The sequence below is a fragment of the Dendrobates tinctorius genome, unplaced genomic scaffold (genome assembly GCF_039654945.1).
Source record: "Dendrobates tinctorius isolate UK_male_01 unplaced genomic scaffold, ASM3965494v1 ptg000114l, whole genome shotgun sequence".
Lineage (NCBI taxonomy): Eukaryota > Metazoa > Chordata > Amphibia > Anura > Dendrobatidae > Dendrobates > Dendrobates tinctorius.
In genome coordinates this window covers 24,149,554-24,170,174 of record NW_027361782.1, presented here as the reverse complement: position 1 = coordinate 24,170,174, position 20,621 = coordinate 24,149,554, and the positions used below count along the sequence as shown (strand labels likewise).

The following is a 20,621-nucleotide window of genomic DNA, read 5'->3' as shown; positions in this document are numbered from 1 at the left end:
TCTGGTGGAGTGGCTACTATGGAGAGTGGCACTCACCATGTGGGACTTGGTCGCTGAGCTGGACTCAAGCATGCTTGACTTCGTGGCAGAAGCTGAACACTTCCTTGGGACTCTGGTTCTAAGCAGCTGCAACTGGTGTTGGACTCTGCTCCAAGGCTGCACTAAGGTGAAGGATCCTGTTATGGTGATGGATCCAGGTGGAGGAGAAGATGCACTCAGGTGGAGGACTCTGTTGCTAGGAGCGCACGCAACAGAGCAAAGCTAAGTGGTGTTTCCCCTGTATTGTCTCTTTCCTCATGTGTGTTATTAGTGCAGTGGTGGGATTAGTCTCCGCACCGACCCATTCCCTAGTGAGGGTTTAGGGTCAGGGTGAGCAAGGGCGTTAAGGTACGCGTGCGGCGACAGGTGCGGAGCCTGTTTAGGGAATGTAAGGAGTGCAGGGACACTGGCTCAGGGGAGCTTAGGAGGTCTCCATTTCCCCATTCCCTATCGCAGGGCCCACCATTGTTATAGTTTCCCAGGTTCCCCCTTTATTATTTGATTATTGTATGTATAACGTGTAATACCTAAATTCGCCAGGTGGAGGCGGCGTATCCACCTGCACGTTTTATTATTTAAATTCGCCCCACTGGAGGCGGTGTATCCAGGGTCACGTGTGTTATGGGTCCGCCTTGCGGTATCATCTGCGACCCGACACACGTGATCATGACACCCTGACTGGCGTATGGGGCCCGGTGGGCAGAGGGGACCCGCATCGGGCCCGGTCTCCTCTGGTCACCGGGCCCCTACCGCTAGGTAAACCGGGCTATTGGCGCTGCCGCAGTTAAACGCTATTGACAATGCGGGCCCACCGGCCCGCACGTCAATAGTTATCAGCCGCCAGCCAATAGGAGGCTGGCAGCGGACGTCAGCCGCAGCGCGCACCTCGCCTGCGTCTGACGTCACTGCAGAGTGTGGAGGGAGCGCGAGCGTCACCCGCCGCTGGACTGTGGCCAGGTAAGAAGAACTTTTTTTTAAATTTTTAAGAGCGGCAATCCGGGGGCCCGGGGGAGACTGAGACATGGGGGCAGAATGCTGGACATGGGCAGAAAGCTGAACGCTGGGGCAGATTGCTGGACATGGGGCAGAATGATGAACACTGGGGCAGATTGCTGGACATGGGGCAGAATGTTTGGCACGATGGGGCGGATTGCTGGACACGATGGGGCAGATTGCTGGACACGATGGGGCAGATTGCTGGACACGATGGGGCAGAATGCTGCACACGATGGGGGCAGATTGCTGCACACGATGGCGCAGATTGCTGGACACGATGGCGCAGATTGCTGGACACGATGGCGCAGATTTCTGGACACGATGGGGCAGATTGCTGGACACGATGGGGGCAGAATGCTGGACACGATGGGGTCAGATTGCTGGACACGATGGGGCAGATTGCTGAACACGATGGGGCAGAATGCTGGACACGATGGGGGCAGAATGCTAGACATGATGGGGGCAGAATGCGGGACATGATGGGGGCAGAATGCTGGGCACTATGGGGCAGATTGCTGGACATGATGGGGCAGAATGCTGGACACGATGGGGCAGAATGCTGGACATGATGGTGGCAGAATGCTGGACACAATGGGGGCAGAATGCTGGACACAATGGGGCAGATTGCTGGTCATGATGGGGGCAGAATGCTGGGCACGATGGGGCAGATTGCTGGGCACGATGGGGCAGATTCCTGGAGACGATGGGGGCAGAATGCTGGACACGATGGGGCAGAATGCTGGACACGATAGGAGCAGAATGTGACAGTGAGACACAGGAGGGGGCTGAATGGATATGGGGGCAGAATGTGACAGTGAGACACAGGAAGGGGCAGAATGTGAGGCACGGGGGCAGAATGTGACAGTGAGACACAGGAAGGGGCAGAATGTGAGGCACGGGGGCAGAATGTGACAGTGAGACACAGGAAGGGGCAGAATAAGATACGGGGCATGATTGGAGAAACGGGGCAGGATCAAAGACATGGGGGCATGACTGGAGACACTGGGGGCAGGATTGGAGACAGGTGGGGCAGGATGGATACGGTGGAGACAGATGGGGCAGGATGGGGAGATCATATGGGGCAGAATGGATACTTATGAGGGCGGGATGGGAGAACGGATCGCTGAAGCCAGGAATGAGACACACGGGGGCTATGATGGGGGATATTATTACCACAGGGTCTAATTAAGGGATATTATTACTGCAGTGATGTATTTATTTTATTTTTTGAGTATACTATTTTAAATGGGGGGAGGGCGGTCCTGTTACTGTGTAGAGTGACACTATGTTGCCTTTTTTACTTCATGAGATGTAATGTAGAAGTTGGGAAAATTAAGTAATATGTTCTGCAAACGGAGCTCTAGGTAACTGTTTTATTTCCTGCAGAGACGAGCCCTGGCTGGAAGACGTGATGGCAGTCTGTGCTGGATGAAAGATGAAAAGCAAAGATTAAGGACTTCACCTAGAGACGTCACTGGTGACTTACTGTGTCACCTATACACTGACACTATACAGTGTATGAGGCCTTGTGTATAATGTCATTGATCACTGTATTACCTGTACACAGACACTGCATACTAAGTACCGATCTCCAGTGTATAATGGCACTTATGGTGATAGTATCGTGTGTTTTTTTTATTACTGATCAGTATTGTAGTATTCAGTCACTGTGGTGGTAATATGTGGTCTGGTCATGGAGCGGTGCTGTTCCTTGTATGTGATATTATTCGGTCACTGTGGTGGTAATATGTGGTCTGGTCATGGTCTGGCGGTATTTGTTCCTTGTGTGTGGTATTATAGGTCACTATGTGGTCTGGACATGGTGCGGTGGTATTTTTCCCTTGTATGTGATATTATTGTTCATTTTAAAAATTGAAAAATAGAAAAAAACCTAAATTGTATCACATATTTTAACAAATGTTTAATAGGTTACAGTAGAGTAGGGCACAGCCAAAAGAGTCTACCCTGTTATGAAGGCGGCTTAAAAAATCTTTTGGCCAAAATAAAAGCTGCCGGCTATATGTGTGATCTGGTGATGAGAACTGTTAATGTGTGATTGGTGAGAAGTGGAGTTTTTCCAAGAGAGAGCGGTGGGACTTTGGACAGTTCGAGGGGTGGAGGCGGGGCTGGGGTGGAGCCTGGGCGGAGCCTCAAGGGGGCCCCGAAAATTTTACCAGTATGGGGCCCCGAAATTCCTAGTAGCAGCCCTGCTGCCTAGTGCCTAGCTGTCTGTGTCTGTCTCCCTACAAGACCAGGCAAGTGCGAGATAACCCCCCCTCCCTGAAGTGAAACAGCCGGCAGAAAATAATCATTCACAGTGACAGGCAGCAGCTCAGCCAGCAGGGCGCCGCGCACAGAGATAGTGTAAGTGAGTGACGTCACACTCACTCCTATAATTCACTTGCCTGCTCCTGAGCTCCTCTGCTTCTGCGACTGGCCGAGGAACGCCCCCACGCTCTCACACAGGAAGGATAGTGAGAGACGGACGCTGCCTGATCGCTGCTATTTGGATCCAGCGTCTTTGCTGCTATATCAATGAATGATCAATCCGAGCCTGGCCCGGATTGAAGTATTCTGTATTGCGGTATTTTGTGGCATGATCTGGGGTGCTTAGCCTGATGTTTTTTCTTGTAATATCAGGGGGTTGTTTGCTGGCAGTGTGCTTAGCTTAGCCTGCTGTTTTTTTGTGCAATATGGGGGAGGGTTGTGGCACTGGCAATATCTGGGGTACTTAGCCTGCTGTCTTTGTGTGTAATATTGGGGGGGGAGTTTGGGGGCAATATCTGGGGTGCTTACCCTGCTGTTTGTGTTATATTGGGGGGGAGGGGATTTTGTGGTAATATCTGTGGTGCATAGCCTGCTGTTTTTTTGTGTAATATTGGGGGGGGGTTGAACTTGTGGCAATAGCTGGGGTGCTTAGCCTGCTGTCTTTGTGTGTAATATCGGGTGTTTGAAGGCAATATCTGGGGTGCTTACCCTACTGTTTGTGTTTGTTATATTATATCGGGGCGGGGGAAAGGATTTTGTGGTAATATCTGTGGTGCTTAGCCTTCTGTTTGCGTGTGTGTGTAATATCGGTGGGGTGGCGGTTGGTGGTAATATCTGGGGTACTTGGCCTGTGTGTGTGTGTGTGTGTGTGTGTGTGTGTGTGTGTGTGTGTGTATTATCGATGTTCGGGGGGGGCGCTTTTTCGATGTTCGCCCTGTTGGCAAAATTCCCTAGAAACTGCCCTGCCAAGGAGCTTTTAAATATCATCCATCTGGAATCTCAGAGAAGCAACACTAAGACAGAGAACCCTTGGAAATTCACAACACTGCACGGGGGTCCCCACATATACAGGTATCACAACACTTTACATGTATAATTACAGATATCCAACTTTCTGCTTCTATCTTAAGGCCCTGTTACACACAACGATATTGTGAGTGATATCGTTGCAACGTCACTAGTTTGGTGACGTTGCAGTGATGTTGGAACGACATTGTTGCGTGTGACATGTAGCAACGATCAGTTGGCTGATCATTAATCGTTGCCTAATGGTCTGGGCCATAAATCTATCGTTGGTCTCCTGCTGGGCAGCACACATCGCTGCATGTGACAGCGAGAGATCAATGATCAGCGAGCTCCCAGTGCCATACAGATGCTGTGAGCTGGTATCCAGGGTAAACAGTGGGTAACTAAGCGCCGTGCGGCGCTTAGTTACCCGCTGTTTACCCTGGAAACCAGCATGCTCGCTGGTCTTGATCGGGTATCCAGGGTAAACAGCGGGTAACTAAGCGCCGCGTGGTGCTTAGTTACCCTCTGTTTACCCTGGATACCAGCTCACCAGCGATCAGCTAACTATGTCCCAGCGATCCCATCCATGTCGGAGCATTGGTGGGATCGCTGGGACATTGAAGCGTGTAACGGGGCCCTTAGTTATGTTTCTCTGGCCTTGTATAGTGATTTACACTATGTAGTAACTCTGGTTTCACCAGAGATACCAGGCAAACATCAGACAATGGGCAAAAAACCCATAGAATATAAAAGCCCACAAGGATTAGATAAGTCCACCACAGACACACAGTTAATTAAATATTCATGTTTTACAATAACAAAAAAAACAACAAATATAGAGAAAAATGTATGTCCAGCAATGCTGCACTGTCACGGTCTGAATGCATCCTGTATATTTAAATATGGACTCAAAATATCCATTTTTTATTCACACTACACTCTCACGCCTTATTTATAGCTTAGTGAGTGTGTTTTAACATTGTGTGTGTGTGTTGATGTAGCAGAACTGTATGTGTTCAAGTCGAAGAGCTGCATGTGTCTGTGAGTTTAATACTTTGCTGTTTGCCTGTTAACACTTAGACTGCAGAATCTCCCTCCTGTACCTTAGCGTGTGTGTGTTATAATGTTGCAGAGCTGTGCTTGTGTTGGTGTAGCAGAGTTGTTTGATGTCTGTGGAGCGTGTGGTTGTATAGCTAAGACTATGCTGTTATCCTGTTGACGCTCAGGCTTCAGGATCTCACATCTCGTTTCCATCTGTCTCAGATTGTCATCCTATAGATTATACTCGGCTGTTTTACATTGAAGGTGATGAGGCGTTTACACTGAGAACTATACGCCTTCTCGCAGAAGAACAGCGCCCCTAGTGGTCACTTCTTAATAATATCAGAAAATTCCTTGTAAGACTATCTATAAGGCAGAATGTATCAGTCTGATCCATTATGTGATTCATGGGGAATGTGTCATTTTATAGTTAACATTAATAGAAAGCTGAAGATCCGGCAGTAAATCTCTGATACGGGGGTGCGGCGTTGGCTGGCAGGAGCGGTGACTGCTGAAGCCCCCTGAGTGCAGCTTCTAATTATCCTCATTGATGACACTGAGTATAAAGTAAGAGATGAAAGTCAAAAAGATGTGAGAGGATAAATTGCCGATTCCTGGTAAAATGGCTTCTTGCGGTGTTTATAGCCCTACTTTTACCTTTTGAACCCTCAGATCAGTACTCAGCTCTCCTGCAGAGCAACTGTAATTACCCTGCTGGAGAAATGCCTCCCCCTGCACCCCACCGAGGAGAGGCGGCTGCACGAAAACATTGACTTTACATCCACTGCAACTGATAGCTCTGTAATCCCAGAAATCACCCGGATTTCGGTAATCAGTGATGGTCGTAGTCCGCCCCGGCCAATGAATAATGATACTTCCGGTAATTACCAGAAAGCTGCATCCCCCCCACACTGCTATTACTGCCCCACATGGAGTAAAATACCCAAGGATTCTGTGTGGTCTGGGAAAAAAATCATGTTTGGATTGATACATTGTAACAAACTAAAACTAAGGTGAGATTGGTGATGCTGGAGCGTCCAGCTCAAAGGTTTGTTAGAACTGGATACAAATGTAGCAAAACTTCATATGTGACAAATGTTACGTCTCTGTGGGTATTCAGCCTAAATATAAACATCAATAATAAGAAAGGTATGTACACATTGACTGCACAAGCTGAATAGTGAGTGCAGCTCTGGGGTATAATACAGGAGGTAACTTAGGATCAGTAATGTAATGTATGTACACAGTGACTGCACCAGCAGAATAGTGAGTGCAGCTCTGGAGTATAATACAGGATGTAACTCAGGATCAGTAATGTAATGTATGTATACAGTGACTGCACCAGCAGAATAGTGAGTGCAGCTCTGGAGTATAATACAGGATGTAACTCAGGATCAGTAATGTAATGTATGTATACAGTGACTGCACCAGCAGAATAGTGAGTGCAGCTCTGGGGTATAATGCAGGAGGTAACTCAGGATCAGTACAGGATAAGTAATGTAATGTATGCACACAGTGACTGCAACATCAGAAAAGTGAGTGCAGCTCTGGAGTATAATACAGGATGTAACTCAGGATCAGTAATGTAATGTATGTACACAGTGACTGAACCAGCAGAATAGTGAGTGCAGCTCTGGGGTATAATGCAGGAGGTAACTCAGGATCAGTACAGGATAAGTAATGTAATGTATGCACACAGTGACTGCAACATCAGAAAAGTGAGTGCAGCTCTGGAGTATAATACAGGATATAACTCAGGATCAGTAATGTATGTACACAGTGACTGCACCAGCAGAATAGTGAGTGCAGCTCTGGAGTATAATACAGGATGTAACTCAGGATCAGTAATGTAATGTATGTACACAGTGACTGAACCAGCAGAATAGTGAGTGCAGCTCTGGGGTATAATGCAGGAGGTAACTCAGGATCAGTACAGGATAAGTAATGTAATGTATGCACACAGTGACTGCAACATCAGAAAAGTGAGTGCAGCTCTGGAGTATAATACAGGATGTAACTCAGGATCAGTAATGTAATGTATGTACACAGTGACTGCACCAGCAGAATAGTGAATGCAGCTCTGGGGTATAATACAGGATGTAACTCAGGATCAGTAATGTATGTACACAGTGACTGCACCAGCAGAATAGTGAATGCAGCTCTGGGGTATAATACAGGATGTAACTCAGGATCAGTAATGTAATGTATGTACACAGTGACTGCACCAGCAGAATAGTGACTGCAGCTCTGGGGTATAATACAGGCTGTAACTCAGGATCAGTAATGTAATGTACAGTATGTACACAGTGACTGCACCAGCAGAATAGTGAGTGCAGCTCTGGAGTATAATACAGGATGTAACTCAGGATCAGTAATGTAATGTATGTACACAGTGACTGCACCAGCAGAATAGTGAGTGCAGCTCTGGGGTATAATACAGGATGTAACTCAGGATCAGTAATGTATGTACACAGTGACTGCACCAGCAGGATAGTGACTGCAGCTCTGGGGTGTAATGCAGGATGTAACTCAGGATCAGTACAGGATCAGTAATATATGTATGTACACAGTGGCTGCACCAGCAGAATTGTGAGTACAGCTCTGGAGTATAACACAGGATGTAACTCAGGATCAGTAATGTAATGTATGTACACAGTGACTGCACCAGCAAAATAGTGAGTGCAGCTCTGGAGTATAATACAGGATGTAACTCAGGATCAGTAATGTAATGTATGTATACAGTGACTGCACTAGCAGAATAGTGAGTGCAGCTCTGGAGTATAATACAGGATGTAACTCAGGATCAGTACAGGATAAGTAATGTATGTATGTACACAGTGACTGCACCAGCAGAATGAGTGCAGCTCTGGAGTATAATACAGGAGGTAACTTAGGATCCGTACAGGATCAATAATGTAATGTATGTACACAGTGACTGCACCAGCAGAATAGTGTGTGCAGCTCTGGAGTATAATACAGGATGTAACTCAGGATCAGTACAGGATCAGTAATGTAATGTATGTACACAGTGACTGCACCAGCAGAATAGTGAGTGCAGCTCTGGAGGATAATACAGGATGTAACTCAGGATCAGTACAGGATCAGTAATGTAATGTATGTACACAGTGACTGCACCAGCAGAATAGTGAGTGCAGCTCTGGAGGATAATACAGGATGTAACTCAGGATCAGTACAGAATAAGTAATGTAATGTATATACACAGTGACTGCACCAGCAGAACAGTGAGTGCAGCTCTGGAGGATAATACAGGATGTAACTCAGGATCAGTACAGAATAAGTAATGTATGTATGTACAAAGTGACTGCACCAGCAGAATAGTGAGTGCAGCTCTGGAGTATAACACAGGATGTAACTCAGGATCAGTAATGTAATGTATGTACACAGTGACTGCACCAGCAGAATAGTGAGTGCAGCTCTGGAGGATAATACAGGATGTAATTCAGGATCAGTAATGTAATGTATGTACACAGTGACTACACCAGCAGAGTAGTGAGTGCAGCTCTGGGGTATAATGCAGGAGGTAACTCAGGATCAGTACAGGATAAGTAATGTAATGTATGCACACAGTGACTGCAACATCAGAAAAGTGAGTGCAGCTCTGGAGTATAATACAGGAGGTAACTCAGGATCAGTACAGGATAAGTAATGTATGTATGTACACAGTGACTGCACCAGCAGAATGAGTGCAGCTCTGGAGTATAATACAGGATGTAACTCAGGATCAGTACAGGATAAGTAATGTAATGTATGTACACAGTGACTGCACCAGCAGAATAGTGAGTGCAGCTCTGGAGTATAATACAGGATGTAACTCAGGATCAGTAATGTAATGTATGTATACAGTGACTGCACTAGCAGAATAGTGAGTGCAGCTCTGGAGTATAATACAGGATGTAACTCAGGATCAGTACAGGATAAGTAATGTATGTATGTACACAGTGACTGCACCAGCAGAATGAGTGCAGCTCTGGAGTATAATACAGGATGTAACTCAGGATCAGTACAGGATAAGTAATGTAATGTATGTACACAGTGACTGCACCAGCAGAATAGTGAGTGCAGCTCTGGTGTATAATACAGGATGTAACTCAGGATCAGTAATGTAATGTATGTATACAGTGACTGCACTAGCAGAATTGTGAGTGCAGCTCTGGAGTATAATACGGGATGTAACTCAGGATCAGTACAGGATAAGTAATGTATGTATGTACACAGTGACTGCACCAGCAGAATGAGTGCAGCTCTGGAGTATAATACAGGAGGTAACTTAGGATCCGTACAGGATCAATAATGTAATGTATGTACACAGTGACTGCACCAGCAGAATAGTGAGTGCAGCTCTGGAGTATAATACAGGATGTAAGTCAGGATCAGTAATGTAATGTATGTACACAGTGACTGCACCAGGAGAATAGTGAGTTCAGCTCTGGAGGATAATACAGGATGTAACTCAGGATCAGTACAGAATAAGTAATGTAATGTATGTGCACAGTGACTGCACCAGCAGAATAGTGAGTGCAGCTCTGGAGTATAATACAGGATGTAAGTCAGGATCAGTACAGGATAAGTAATGTATGTATGTACACAGTGACTGCACCAGCAGAATAGTGAGTGCAGCTCTGGAGTATAATACAGGATGTAACTCAGGATCAGTAATGTATGTACACAGTGACTGCACCAGCAGAATAGTGAGTGCAGCTCTGGAGTATAATACAGGATGTAACTCAGGATCAGTAATGTAATGTATGTATACAGTGACTGCACTAGAATAGTGAGTGCAGCTCTGGAGTATAATACAGGATGTAACTCAGGATCAGTACAGGATAAGTAATGTATGTATGTACACAGTGACTGCACCAGCAGAATGAGTGCAGCTCTGGAGTATAATACAGGATGTAACTCAGGATCAGTACAGGATAAGTAATGTAATGTATGTACACAGTGACTGCACCAGCAGAATAGTGAGTGCAGCTCTGGTGTATAATACAGGATGTAACTCAGGATCAGTAATGTAATGTATGTATACAGTGACTGCACTAGCAGAATTGTGAGTGCAGCTCTGGAGTATAATACAGGATGTAACTCAGGATCAGTACAGGATAAGTAATGTATGTATGTACACAGTGACTGCACCAGCAGAATGAGTGCAGCTCTGGAGTATAATACAGGAGGTAACTTAGGATCCGTACAGGATCAATAATGTAATGTATGTACACAGTGACTGCACCAGCAGAATAGTGAGTGCAGCTCTGGAGTATAATACAGGATGTAAGTCAGGATCAGTAATGTAATGTATGTACACAGTGACTGCACCAGCAGAATAGTGAGTTCAGCTCTGGAGGATAATACAGGATGTAACTCAGGATCAGTACAGAATAAGTAATGTAATGTATGTGCACAGTGACTGCACCAGCAGAATAGTGAGTGCAGCTCTGGAGTATAATACAGGATGTAACTCAGGATCAGTAATGTAATGTATGTACACAGTGACTGCACCAGCAGAATAGTTAGTGCAGCTCTGGAGTATAATACAGGATATAACTCAGGATCAGTATTGTAATGTATGTGCACAGTGACTGCACCAGAAGAATAGTGAGTGCAGCTCTGGAGTATAATACAGGATGTAACTCAGGATCAGTATTGTAATGTATGTACACAGTGACTGCACCAGCAGAATAGTTAGTGCAGCTCTGGAGTATAATACAGGATATAACTCAGAATAAGTAATGTAATGTATGTGCACAGTGACTGCACCAGCAGAATAGTGAGTGCAGCTCTGGAGTATAATACAGGATGTAACTCAGGATCAGTAATGTAATGTATGTACACAGTGACTGCACCAGCAGAATAGTTAGTGCAGCTCTGGAGTATAATACAGGATATAACTCAGAATAAGTAATGTAATGTATGTGCACAGTGACTGCACCAGCAGAATAGTGAGTGCAGCTCTGGAGTATAATACAGGATGTAACTCAGGATCAGTAATGTAATGTATGTACACAGTGACTGCACCAGCAGAATAGTTAGTGCAGCTCTGGAGTATAATACAGGATATAACTCAGGATCAGTATTGTAATGTATGTGCACAGTGACTGCACCAGAAGAATAGTGAGTGCAGCTCTGGAGTATAATACAGGATGTAACTCAGGATCAGTATTGTAATGTATGTACACAGTGACTCCGTTTTTTATGTAGATGAATTGTATAAGTGTGTACAGTATGTGAATAATACAGGTGCTTCTCACAAAATTAGAATATCATCAAAAAGTTAATTTATTTCATTTTTTCAATACAAATATGAACCTTATATATTCTATAGAGTCATTAAAATCAGAGTGATGTATTTCATGTGTTTATTTCTGTTAATGTTGATGATTATGGCTTACAGCCAATGAAAACCCAAAAGTCATTATCTCAGTAAATTAGAATACTTTATAACACCAGCTTGAAAAATGATTGTAAAATCCAAAATGTTGAAATGTATGTTCAGTAAATGCACTCAATACCTGGTCGGGGCTCCTTTTGCATCAATTACTGCATCAAAGCGGTGTGGCATGGAGGCGATCAGCCTGTGGCACTGCTGAGGGGTTATGGAAGCCCAGGTTGCGTTGATAGCAGCCTTCAGCTCGTCTGCATTGTTGGATCTGGTGTCTCTCATCTTCCTCTTAATAATAATAATAATAATAATAATAATCTTTATTTTTATATAGCGCTAACATATTCCGCAGCACTTTACAGTTTGCACACATTATCATCACTGTCCCCGATGGTCCCCTTTGGGCTTGATAAATAGATCAGAGAAACGGGGGCACCACAGTAATATTAAAATCAACCTTTATTGGACATATAAAGACAAGCACAAAACATTAAAAACATTAAAAATAGTCACACATGTGACATACAAATAAACTAGGCTCATAATACAGCCAACCACATGTAACAGAACACTCCACAGATGACAGTTTGAATAAAACTCCTAGGTACATATAAACAGCATACCACCAATACAATATGCCTAATAACCCACCACAGAGTGGGCAATAAATACCCACTTAGTTATTGATGCCTTGGTACATAATACACAACCCTTCTACAAAATAGACAAGCCAGTGTCCAAGTAACTGGACAGAGAATGAACAAAGGTACTATAAGCGTACCATATGGTCAAATAATTATGGGTACCTAAAAGTGTAGAATATAGGCTAAATAGCCACCTGTAGAGAATAGCACAGCCTATCATAGTCTGTGGAAGGGACCCAAGTGGAGTGGAGCCAGGCAGGACAAGGACCCGATGCGTGTCGCCACCCTATGTCCAATAAAGGTTGATTATTTGTAGCTACATCCTGCCACGGGTGATCTCCTGTTTGTGGCCTACTCCTTTTTCTCTCTTTATATTGCTGCTTTGGTCTTGATAAAACACAGTGGACCTACACCATCATGACATGGCTCCCCAAACCATCACTGACTGTGGAAACTTCACACTAGACCTCCAGCAGCTTGGATTGTGGCCTCTCCACTCTTCCTCCAGACTCTGGGACCTTGATTTCCAAATGAAATTCAAAATTTACTGTCAGCAGAAAACAACACCTTGGACCACTGACAACAGTCCAGTTCTTTTTCTCTTTGGCCCAGGTAAGATGCTTCTGGCGTTGTCTATTGGTCATGAGTGGCTTGACACAAGAAATGTGATACTTGTAGCCCATGTCCTGGATACGTCTGTGTGTGGTGGCTCTTGAAGAAATGACTCCAGCAGCAGTCCACTCAAAGTGAATCTCCCCCAAGCTTTTGAATTGCCTTTCAAGGCTGCGGTTATCCCGGTTGCTTGTGCACCTTTTTCTACCACACTTTTTCCTTCCACTCAGCCTTCCATTAATATGCTTGGATGCAGCACTCTATGAACAGCCAGCTTCTTTAGCAATGACCTTTTGTGTCTTACCCTCCTTGTGGAGTGCATCAGTGACTGCCTTCTGGACATCCGTCAAGTCAGCAGTCTTCCCCATGATTGTGGAGCTACTGAAACAGACTAAGGGATCTTTATAAACATTTATAAACACTTAGGAAACCTTATATAGGTGTTTTTGAGGTAATGACTTTTGGGTTTTCATTGGCTGTAAGATAATCATTAAGGCTATATTCACATACTGCACGTTCTCGTCTGTGAGATCCGTGATGCGGACGGTCGGCTGTTTGGCGTACAGCATCTTGTCAGGAGAAGCAGCAACCGGAAGTGAGAGCTGGCGAGGACCATAGAGAGGAGACCTAGGAGGAGCGCCAAGGGTAGATAGAGCTGCGGTGGAGGACAGAGTGTCTCCAGAAGCACGTGGTGCAGCTGTGAGGAGCCGCCGTGTGGAGGAGCAGTATGGCGGAGTTTGTCCAGCGCCTCGCGGAGGATCACATGCGTTTTCTCCGCACAGAAATGTTGGGCACATTATCAGTAAGTTTCCATGTGTATTTGCAGTGCGTTTTTTTCTGCAGCATGTCAATTCTTTTTGCATTTCTGCAGTGTTTCTGTACCCAATGACATCAATTGAGTCAGTCAAAAACACAGGTATAAAAATGTTTGCGGATTTGCTTAGATTTTGTATTGCATTTTACAAGCTTCCTATGGTGGTTTGTTTCCTACGCTGTCATCTGTGTGACAGCGTGGGAAACATCGGCGCAGTAGTTCTTATCGGTGGTAATGCTACCGCCGATCAGAGCGATGTGGGGTAACACTGTCAGATGTCAGCGTGACCCCGCAGCTGTGACTGCAACCCACGGTAATGTTACTGCAGACCATTGGTCAGAGTGCTGCGGGATCATGCATTCAGATGTCAGTGTGACCCCACAGGTGTTACTGCAACCCGCAGTAATGCTATCGCCGATATGACCGTCAGTCAGAACGCTGCGGGATCATGCTATCAGATGTCAGCGTGATCCCGCAGCTGTGTCTGTGACCCACAGGAGTGGGCTGATGAGACTACTTCTCCTATTGGGCTACGTATATTATCACTGACAACAGTGACAGCAGATGCCGCTGATGAAAGACGTATTATTATCTGCCGGCACCTGTGGTTACAGTTGAAAAAAAAAGTTAAATTACATACACATTCAAATAAAAATAAAAACCTGTTATACTCACCTAACACCAAATCCCCGATGACCTTGTCTCCTCGAAATAATGTAAAATAATTAAACAACGTATATTCACCAGTCCGTCAGGTAATCCCGAGTGTCCCACGGTGATCTCATGTGTAGAACAGTCATATCGGGAGATGTGACCTCTCTACCTGGGCCTGGCATACATTGACAGGAGGTAATTGCTTCCGCAGTGTATCACTGAGCTGCCGTGAGAGAGGTCACCGGAATTCATCTGCTCCGGTGCTCTCACTTACGGCACCGCTGCATGAGAACTTTCCCACGCAGCAGTAGTGTCATAAGGGAGATCACCGGAGCTGATCAGCTGATGAACTCCGGTGAACTCTCACAGCAGCTCAGTGCTACAATGCGGGAGCGATTACCTCCTGTCAGTGTATCGACAGCTGTCTTTAACAGCAGTCACATCACTAATGTGATTGCACTCAAAGTGATCAGGATTGTCATGAGACATTATGGATTATCTTCTATGCGGACAGGTGAGGAATATTGTGGTATATTATTTTATTTTTGTTGCAGGAGACGTTGGCTTTGGTGGATTAGGCATTCAGTAAGTATGGTTTAATTAAGTTAAACTTATGGTTTAAGTATGGTTTAATTAAGATTATGAAAGGAGTCTGTGTCATTATTTCAGATAAATGACTTTATTCTGGGTGTCTGTTTTTATACAACGTCACTATAGTATTAGTAATGGATAGGTGTCTTATAGCTGCCTCTTCACTACTAACCTGTGGGCTTGATATCACCTGACAATACAAAGGAGACGTCAACTCCACAAATATAAACCCCACTTGCCACCGCTCCAGGGCAAGTGCGAAGAGCAAGGCTAAGCGCCATATTTCGCACATCTTATAGATGCACATTTTCTGGGGCGGCTGAGAGCTGATGTTTTTAGCCTAGGAGGGGTCAATATCCATGTCCCCTTCCTAGGCTATTAATATCAGCCCGCAGCTGGCAGCCTAGCCTTTGCTTTTGCTAGTTAGATTTTACAGGGGGACCCTATGTCAATATTTTTCTGGAGTCCCCCTTTAAACTAGTCAGTAAAGGCTAATCAAATAGCTGTGAGCTGATAGTAATAGCCTAGGAAACTTTATCGCTATTGGCTCCTTCCCAGAATATTAACATCAGCCCTCAGCCATTGGCTTTCCCTCTGCTGGTTATTAAAATTACGTGGTAGCCCATACAATTTTTTTATTTTTTTTTTTCTTTAAAATTAACAGTTGCTGTCTAGTTACAGCCTATGTATGTTTGTTCTATTAATGCACATACATAGGCTGGTAACAAAGTGTGTGTTTGTGTTTACTTATCAGCTTAGTATTGAGAGTGTTGGGCTGACACCTTTTCATTACTAAGCCTAGGACTAGGTGTCAATGGCAGCTGCTGACACCAAGTCCTAATCCCATTATTCTGATACTGCTGCAGCAGCATGAAAAAGGTGGTGTTGAACCAAGGAACTACATCACAAAACTTTAAAAAAAAAAATCTTTATTTAGCTCAAAAAAGCCTTCATTGCTGTATAAAAATACGGCAAAAACGCATGTTTTTTTACGCAGCGTTTTTCCTGCCAAGAGATGTAGAAACCTTGCAGAAATATCTGCAAGGAAATACTTAATGTGCGCACATAGCCTAACAGAAATAAACACATGAAATAGATCACTGTTTGTAATGACCCTGTATAATATACGAGTTTCACTTTTTGTTTTGAAGAACTGAAATAAATTACCTTTTGATGATATTCTAATTTGTCCATTCTGCATGTTGCTTGTTCCTTTCGGTGATTCAGCTGCACACATATATGCCGCAGGTATTCAGGGAAATCCTTTATATATTTTCGTGTTTATTGCTGCAGTAAAATGTAAAATCATTTTTATGGCTTCTTCATCTACTTTCACTTATCATGAATCTCTATAAATCGCTGAGAGCGATCTGTGCAGTGACAGGATATGAGTCTTTGGAAATAGTTATATGTAAATTTGCAGATGGAGCCGAGGTTTAGTATGATCTTGTGCTGCTGGTGAATGATCCGGGTTGTGTTCAGGTTCTCTGTGTGGGCTGTCATGTGGCTGTACTGCTGGAAAATACATTGCTTAACATTCACAATTCAAATACTGTATCATGTCCTGTACTCCAGTCACATCCAAAGCTGCATTCCCAATTTACTAAATTTACATTCAAAGTAGCAGTCACAAATTTGATTGAAGTACATCCAGAGCTGCATTCACAATTCTGATACTAACCCCTTAATGACTACCAATACGTCTTTTTACTGACCTGAGATATAAGAGCATATCATCCCCATACAGGTGACAATCCAGTAGCTGTCGGCTGTACACTATAGCTGACAACTTGCTGCATCAGCCACGATCAGTGTTATCACCGTCCATATCTGTTTAACCCCTTAGATGCTGCTGTCAATAATGACTACATCATATAAATGGTTAACAGAGTGTGGGGGCTTCCTCTTTAACCCCATTGGCATCCTGAGATCATGATTGTGTGGTCCTGATGTTTGCCTTGGCAATTCACAGACAAATAGCGGCCTTAGAGTCTACCGGCTACAGTGGCTTGTTCAGAAGTTAGCGACATTTAAGTGGTAAAAATACATTTTTTTCATTCCTGTCATGCCACTTTGCATTCATTCCTTAACAGAACCTGAAGGGTTAATAAAATACCTGATAGCAGTTTTCAATATGTCAAGGGGTGCTGCTTTTAAAATGATATCACGTTTGGAAGTTTTCCTATATCTAGGACCCCAAAGTCACTTCAAACCTGGATAGGTCCTTCAAAAATAAATTGTACTTGTAAATTTCCATTGAAAAAATGAAAAATTACTGCTACATTTTTAAAAGGCTAAAAAAAAAAATAACATTTTACAAATGGTGCTGATGTAAGGCCTACATGTGGCAAGTGTTATTTATGAATCTTTCTGTGGTATGACTATCTGGATTAAAGGGATAATCATTCAAAGTTTGAAAATTACAAATTTTTTTACATTTTTGCTAAATTTCTGATGTCACGAAAAAAACATTCTCAAAATCATTGGGATCTTTTGAAGCATTCCAGAGTTATTACCATATAAAAGGACACTGGTCAGATTTCAAAAAATTGGCCCCATCACTAAGGGGTTAAACCAATTCTTATTTTTACAATTCTGATATTGCATTATACTCTCTACTCCAGTCACATCCAGAGCAACACACACAATTGTAATATTGCATCGTGTCTTAAATTCCGGTCACATCCAGAGCTGCATTCACAATTTATTTCATTCAGATTCAAAGCATTATTCACAATTCTGGCATAACCTTATGTCTTAAACTTCTTGCAGATTTTGTCCTTGGTGGGATTTAAACTTCAGCACATGCTGTTCTATGGTGCATTATGGGCAGTACATACAACAGGCCATGGATGATGGGAGTAACAAATCTATCTCCTTGAATGTAATGCAGCATAGTGTGTGATTTTAGCGGCGCTGTTGTTGATAATTGTCAGCAGTTTGCTTTTGTGTTCTCTGTTGGGGTACACATATTATCATATTATATTGCATCTGTGGAGACACGGGGTTAAGCAGGTGCCCTGGTCCGCTAGCCGAAACCGCATGCACCAGGGCCCATCCCACTGATCGCCCGCTCTCTTACCGAGGGCTTAATATTACTCAGACAACACATGGTGAGGGTAAAACAGTGTGGCAATAATTTATTGAAACACAAAACAGGCACATAACACATAGGACAGTCATTTCAAATGCCCAAGATGGTGCACATTGCAGAGTCTCACCCTTCCGCTAACTCAACAGGATAAGAGCAGCTGTGACTTCAGAGCTTCCAGGGCCGACTACCCCACCTGTAGCACACACAGAGAGGACATAAGGACAAGCTTAGGACGATGACAGTCTATTCGGGTACAAGGCCAGTTGACCGAAGGGTCACAACCTGGCTTCTCTGAACATCTCCATGGAGCCAGGTGATCGATGGGTCCCAATCATGGACCCCACAAACTTATCCATGGGGCTCAGGCGACTGGTGGGTCTACATCCTTATCTCCCCAAATGTATTCATGGTTCAGCGATGGTCAATAGAGCAGATCTGTATTCTTTCAGCCTGGGCTGTGGTCCCCTAAGCTGGAATCCTGTAGAAAGATAAATCTGTGTCCCTCGTGATGGAGCCATGATGTCTTGGCTGCTGTCCTGTAGAGAGTCTCTGGTTCTTTGGATGTCTGGATGTCTTGGCTGAATCTCAGTATGTCTGGATGTATTGATGTATCTCTCTCTATGTAGGTGTATCGATCCTTTTTATAGTTAACAATTGTCCTTCAAGTTAGCATTCACAGGTAAAGGGGAAGAATGGTGATAAGCCCAACTCGCATTATTTGATTATGTAATCTATTTGCATAGTTTTTCCTCCTCTGTTTTGCAAGTCAGCAAAGTAGCTGGCCTGGATAATGTGTCATCAGCATATCAGCAAACATCATTGTTCTGTGACCCTGCATGACTGCTTTACAAAGATAGCAGACAATAAGTTGTTGGAGCTCATATTAGACACAAATCTTAAGCATCAAAAATAGAATTTTAACACAAGAAGAGTCAACATTTCAGACTCTTGAAAGAAACACATAAATTCAAAAGTCAACATATAGACAACAGTCAATGACTCCTGGGTTACTGAAAATAGACGTCTGGTTAATTAAGATACAATACTGTGTCGCCACAATGTCCATTCTGTTTTGCATTGCAGGAGATTTATTGTCAGCCATTTCAGGATCTCTGCCTCATGTCAGCGAAATGGTAAATTCATTGCTTATACAGAGACTTACATAATAAACCAGGTATCAGAATGTTAGTTCATCATCAGCAGGAATCTCTCTGTACGTGGCACCAGGCCGATCGCTCGTATCTTCACTGATACGTTGTAAGAAAAAAAGAAAAAGGCAGAGTAACCATAAACCACAACAAAAAATATGTGAAAAGGATAAGAACAAATCTTTATTAAATTACATTAAAAAGTATCAAACATTTATCAATACATATGAGGTGCAATAGGGAAAAAGATCATTCCAGAAAACAGAGCAGGTAATCACCCCTACAATTAAAGAGAGTGATAATAAACCTAAGGACCACAAATTAAATACATATTACTGCGCTCCAAGTGCCCTAAGTAGTGTCTCATTATCTCATAACAAGCCCAAAGGTGCTGCATGCAAAGTAATGCTACAGATAACGGTGAGATGTGTCTCAAAGAAGTCCCAATTATTCAAACCAGGATAATACCCGGCATCTAACCGCCAATATCACTCACCCATAATAAAGATGTAAAGTAGGGGAGATGTCCCGCTCAACCCCGATGCGCGTTTCACCACGGCTTTCTCATATTGTTGTGAGTTCTCCACTTTTATTATTAGTTTTTACTATTGTTGGGGGAACTATTACTATTTATGGGTTCCTGGCCGCTGGGGAACAATTTGAAAAAAAATTTTCTGTTGAGTTAGGTTTTTGAGCTGATTTATACTAAAATTGGCACGCTGATTCCAAAAATGTAGTCAGTTTTTTTCTATCACGTCAAGTTTTTCCTCCTCAACTTACCTGCCATAGAAGCACAATTGCACTGATTTCTGTAATAAGACTTGTTATCTGAGTACAATTCGACTCATATAGAGCTACGTGGCAACTTGTAAGAGTAGTCACAACTGAGACAGTGTGGTGAGAGGTGTGTACAGCTCCCAATACGTCATAATTATCAATATCTTTACACAAAAAATGTATCATAGTAGGAATAAATAGGATTTGTGATAGCTTTTCTCTTTACATTGGGCGCTTAGTTGTAATTTATATATCTTTTATGATTTTTTTCTTTGTTAGTTTTCAAAGCTTGTAACTTTCCATCTCAGTGTTTTATTTACTTATGTACATATTTCCTTTGTTTCAGATCATGTCTGCTCCTTTTTCCTCTCGTCGTAAATGCCTAAACAACCCTGACTCCTTCTGCTATATTTGTGGTGTTTTCACCATTCCAGTTCAAAGGGCAAACATCAGTGCATTTGTCAAACAAGCATATTTTGCATATTTTAAAGTAAAACTCGGTGATCAAGATAAGCCATGGGCCCCTCACATAGTGTGC

The 20,621-nt window shown here is 43.6% G+C and overlaps 1 protein-coding gene across 4 annotated transcripts in view; it reads left to right on the top strand.

Moving 5' to 3' along the window:
• LOC141101075 (connector enhancer of kinase suppressor of ras 2-like) overlaps positions 1-20,621 on the top strand; it is a 527,280-nt gene that overhangs the window by 304,539 nt on the left and 202,120 nt on the right. The window contains exon 1 of one of the 4 annotated variants that reach the window (XM_073589904.1): positions 5,922-6,365. The exons of the other annotated variants lie outside the window; for them this stretch is intronic. The gene's annotated coding sequence lies outside the window, so the exon portion shown is untranslated. Of the gene's footprint in view, positions 1-5,921; positions 6,366-20,621 lie in introns of those variants that run through there. 4 annotated transcript variants of the gene reach the window in all.